Below are 5,624 nucleotides of genomic sequence, written 5' to 3'. Positions count from 1 at the left end.
AGGTCTGTCTAGCAGGGCACCCCAGTATCCCTGCCCGCAGGGACACGGCTCCTTCGAGCTCCAAACGCTACGCACTTTTGGAACAGCGCGCCCCAGATAGGCGTTCTGCATCCCGTCCTCACAGTCTAGCGCCCCAGACCCTCGTGGTCACCCCAGATGCCCTCAGCCCAAAACCTTCCCCGGCCCCCACGCGCAGCGCAACGCCGTCCCCCACTTCCCCGAGGAGGTGCGATCCAACCCCGCCCGGCCCCCGGCCGCCCGGGAGCTCACCCGGCTGCGGCGGGAGGCGGGCAGCGCGGACTAGGGCGGCGGCGGCGCGAGCAGGCGCGGAGGAGGCCAGGGCGCACCGCGCGGTATTGTTTCCAAAATACGCCCGCTCCGGGCATCCCGCAAACAGCTGACAAGGCCCCGCCCCTGCGCGTCACGCGGACTGCGAGCCAATGGCGAGTGCAACCCAAGTCCCGGGCTCTGCGGCTGCCAGGGACGGTCACGAATGTACAAAACCTTTCCTCAGAAACACCGTAAGGGGCCGTGCGCATTTCTGACCACAGTCAGAAGCGCAGCTGGAGCGCGGTCGCCCGCGTGACCAGTGTTCCCAGCGCTGGCTTCCAATGCGCCGGAGTCCCTGAGGTCGCTATTCGTTGGAGAGGGGGCGCCAAAGTGACTTTCGTCTCCTGCTCTGGAATCGGCTGAATAACTGAAGCGCGTCCTCCACGGGATAGGGACTGACTGTGTCCACTGGTGCAAGGTGTGGAGGGTGCAGAGGATCCCAGCTGGAAGAGCGCCCTCCCGCTTGCAGGCGGGGACAGAGGCAAGAAGCCTGTGAACCAGCTTGTCTGGCGCTGTTCCTAAATGACTTTTGGATCAAGCACAGTCGCAGGGGCCCACATGTCCTAGACTGGGAGCAAATACTGGGGAAAGAAGCATCTGAGAAGGGAGATCCAGAACGCAGGGCTGCCTGGGCAGCTAACACACAGTGTTCAAGGCAGCAACTAATGACCGTGCTGCGGTTGCCAGGACAGCAAAGCACCCCACCGGAGGTCCTATCAGCAAGGGACGCTGGACTACTGAACATTTATGGAGCATCTACTCGGTGCCAGGTGCTCGACTAAGAGCCAAAAACCTGGGGAGCCCTCAGGGAGCCCACAGCTCGCTAGGAAATAATAGAAAAACGATATACATGGCGTTCATTCTGGGGCTACTGACTGTTGAGGATTGCAGAAAACTCAGAAGGCTGCTGGTATAATCCGAGCATGCCTGTAATCCGAGCAGTCCGGGAGGCTGAGGCAGGAGGATTGCAAGTAGGAGCTCAGACTAGGCAATTTAGCAACTTAGCAAGACTGTCTCAAAATAAAAATAAATAAATAAAAAGACTGGACAAGTAGCTTCCTGGGAAGGCCCTGGTTCTGATCCCTAATATGTACTTGGGTAAAAAATAAAAATGGAAGTATTGTGTAGGTCTTGAAGACCATGGAAATTTTTCAATAAAAGAAAACTGGGAAGCAGGGGAGGTCTGGAGGGAGGAGAATAAAATGGCCAACTAATCTTAGAGGCAGGGGCAAGCTGAATGACTGCATCATCAGTTGCACCCAGATGTAGGAAGGATGGACATGAGCCAGTAGGTCCAGGTCAGATGGTAGAGGTGCCCCTGAATGCCAGGCTGAGGAACCTGTATTTTATAAAGGGGAGGCAGTAGAGATTTTATAGAAGATGTGCCACTTGACCTAAATTTTAAGAAAGATAAATGAAGAGCAGAAGGCAGTGAGGAGAAGCAGCGCTCCAATAGTATGGGTGCTACCTGATAGGAACCTGACCAATAGTGTGGCCAAGTGACTGTCTGTCTGTCTGTCTGTCTGTCTCATTGTAAACTCAGATGAACTTAATTAGGTGGCGCTGGCACCCTCAGCCCAAAGTCTCTTCGTGCCCTCCTCATGTCCATTCCTTCCCTACCTCCCTCAGAGTGCAGCTGGAAAAGGGGGAAGCAGGCATACTGAGGACTGTATCTACTACAGTAGGAAAATACTGTTCCCAAGGGACAGATGAGGGGGGGGGAAGGAAAAGGGCGGACTCAGCTGGCCAGCATCCATTCCTCTGCCAGGGAGTTGACATATTTATGGAGCACCTACTCATAAGGAAGAGGGGCTGGAGCCAAAAGCAGGTACGTCATTTTAGCGGGAAGCATGGCAGAGCTGGGCAGGGTGACTTGTACACATGCCACAGGGGAGAAGAGGGGACCAACTACTGTGAGGTAGCACTGGTAGCTCGCCACTGTTATCCATGCACGGACCTCCCTGGCCTTCTTCCTTCCCTTCCCTCCCTCACTGATGTCCTACCTAGGCCAGTGCCTCAGGCTGGCCAGTGGTATCCGTGGAGCCAAGAGTGGAACTAAAGGACAAAGCAACTTGAGGTCTGCCCTTTGGGTCAACACAGGCTGCAGGGGTAGCCTAGTCTAGGCTGGGGAGTAGGAAAAGCATCTTGGTAGTGCTTATTGGGCCTGGGGAAAGCTTGTGAGGGGGTCTCTCACCACGCAATAATATTCCTTGTAAGACCTCTTCTGGCCTTCCCAGCCTGCTCTCTCAGGCTTGTTCTGAAAGACACCTGTGGCTTGGCCTCAGGTGCCCTCAGCCTCTAATGTCAAGCAGCAGGAGGCCGAATCTTCTTTGCTAGAGGGCCTGGGAGAAGGCTGTCAGGGATAAAGGGATCAGGGAGGTCAGGAGCCTTACTGCCACCTCTCATCACTGTCAGAGCAGACCCCTCCCTCTCAGTGCCCTTCCTCCCTTTCCAGCACAGCACCTGCTGGTTGGGCATCTGAGCTCTGAGTCCCCTAAAAGCAGCAGCTCCTCAGAGATGATGAACCCTGCCTTCTCACTAGGCCGGGAGCCAAAGCACATTGCAGCTGCAGCAGCCGTATTTTGGAGTATTTCTTCTCTTTCTCCTGCCACCCCACACTCTAATGTGTTCTCTGCTGACCGTTGCTGCTCTGCAAGAAGGGTCTGCAGAGAAAGGCAGGGTGTCTCTGAAAGGCACTAGTACAAAGGCTGAGAGGAAGGCCTTCCTGACAGTCTGGGAGGGATGCAAAGAGTTAAGGGGAGGCTGCTCCAAACTGAAGAGCAAACCCAGCTCCCTTGGAAAGCAGGCAGGAACACTCTCCATTGTTTCACCTGGCTATAGGATTTCTTGCCGAGACAAGGCCTAGGCTCTGAAACTCCCGTAACTGGATCATTGGGAAGGGTGGCTTTTAAAAAACCAGCTGACAGCTGAATAATAGGAATTACCAGGCAGGCTGCCCTGGGGTTACTGAGGTTTGTAACTCAACCCTCAGGGAGGGGTTAGATTGGAAACTGATTTATGGGTAAAGGGAGGGAGCCCACAGTGCTTGACTCCCTTACCTCTTAACTCCCTGCAGTAGGATCGCGGATATAAGAAAGTCTTCAAGAGGTCCGTCCTTCACTGGACCTGCCCTGACACAGGGAATTTATTTCTCTGTGCATCATTCCATCTGTCTGCAAAAGACAATTCTTCTCTTGAGTTGTACGGCACATGTGTGCAGGCATGTGTGTGTGTGTGAGAGAGAGAGAGAGAAAGAAGGGCGAGGATGAAAGTCAGAGAGAGAGAGAGAGAGAGAGAGAGAGAGAGAGAGAGAGAGAGAGAGAACCAGAACAGACAAATTGGCTTCTGCTATTTGTAGAAGTGGAGAGACATGATCTTTAGTCAGTGAGTCCACTACCTGCCAACCTCTGATTCAAATAGAAAAAAATAGGTAAGGAGAAACATCTAGCGATTCAGACTAAGGACTAAAGATGCCATGCTGGAGCCCAACCTAAAAGATAGGTATGAAGTCTAGCACCATGGTACATGCCTATAATCCCCTACTCGGGAGACTGGTGGGAGGATGAAAAGTTCAAGGCCAACCTAGGCAACTTAGAAAGATCTTGTCTCAAAATAAAAGTAAAATGAGCTGGAGCTCTTGCCCTAGCATGTGCAAGATTCTAGGTTCGATCTCCAGTACAAAACAAAACAAAATAACAAAAGGTGCAAATAGTCCTGCATTGGAAAATGAGAAGAATGCTACACTTGGGGATTCCCAAACAGTGTCCTATCTACATTACATCTGCATCTGCACCGCCTGTCTGGCCTGCCTTCATTTCTTCTCACTAGCATAGAGGATCCTCCTAAGAGGTGAAGGTGATGTTGCCTACACCTGATACCCTCAGACCTCTCCTCCAGGCTCCCCACAAGATGACACACACATTAACTGTGTGGGGACAAATTTATAGAAAAACTACAGACCAGGTGTCTGAGCAGTGTCCTCAGTTTCCCAGCTGCTGCTCAGCCCATGGAAAAGAAGTTGGCTGCATCCTGGCAAGGAACAGGAAGAACCACTCAAAACACACTTCCTCTCACTACTTCTGCAGGATAGTCGCTCCTTTCCCAGGCAGGTCACACCAGTATGTCAGCAAATACTTTTCTTTAGGATTGGTAAGGAAATCTCAGGAACTTCTAGCTGAGGCCACACATAGAACAGTGTGATCCATTGCTATCAAGAAAATCTGTCACTTGGAAGGGCTGGGGACCAATCCTTTCTGCGCTTAAAGTTCTCCAGGCTTTAAACCTAGTGTTCAAGAGCATCAGGGCTGAGAGGGCAAGTTAGATTGGCAATTGCCTGCAAACCTGTTGCTCCCATTGTCCAAGAGAGAAGATCTCCTCCTGGCAATGACTGAGGGGCTCAGCCACCCAGGCAAGTTTACCAAACCTGTGCTGCTGATGCTAGCTCCATGCCAGGGATGGGAGTACAGGTACGGTTGCTGGGATGGGAAAGCTCTCTCACACACAGCTCAAGGAGATACTGGGGAAAGGAGGAGCACACTGCAGAAAGAGCTAGAACCCACCAGGGGAAAGACTCACATCCTTCCCAGGTAGCCTGAGCCTTCCCCAGACGGCTTTTGCCTTTTCATGTATGGAGGTATCTGGAAATGGTTGACACTGACTTCTTCCCTATTGGTGTCTTTTCTTTGTTTGTTTGTTTCATTTTTAAAAATAAGGTTTCACTATGAAGTTCAAGCTGGCCTCTTTTTTTTTTTTTTTTTTTTTTCTAATAATGTAGAAAATTTTGGGTCAGTGAGATAGCTCAGTGGACTAAGCACCTGCTTAGGCAAGCACAGGGTCTGAGGTTCAATCCTTGGCACCACATGCCACTTCAGTGCTGGCCCTACTCCCAGATGCACTGAGATGGCCACCAAGCCTGGGCATGGTGGTGCACATCTATAATCCCAGCACTGGGGAGGCTGAAAGCAGGAGGATCGCTATGAGTCGCTTCTAGTACAGAGCAGAACAGCAAATAAAACCAGAACTGCAGTAAACAAAAGAATGATGGCTGGTAAATCAAGAATCAGAGCAGCATCTCTTTTCAATAAATTAAATAGTTGAGAACAATGCTTTAAAACATTTCACAAATTTCCCTTAAATCTATTTCCTTAATATTTTACTTTTGCTTAACACAAACCAGGACATAAAAATTCTGTTGGAGACACTTGAAGATATGAGAAACTAATGCTGATTCAAATTATACAAAATGGGGGCTGGTGAGATGGCTCAGTGGTCTAAAGCACCTACTTAAAAAAAAA

The sequence above is a fragment of the Octodon degus genome, unplaced genomic scaffold, assembly GCF_000260255.1.
Source record: "Octodon degus isolate 3935 unplaced genomic scaffold, OctDeg1.0 scaffold00002, whole genome shotgun sequence".
Classification (NCBI taxonomy): Eukaryota; Metazoa; Chordata; class Mammalia; order Rodentia; family Octodontidae; genus Octodon; species Octodon degus.
This window is presented reverse-complemented; position numbering follows the sequence as displayed.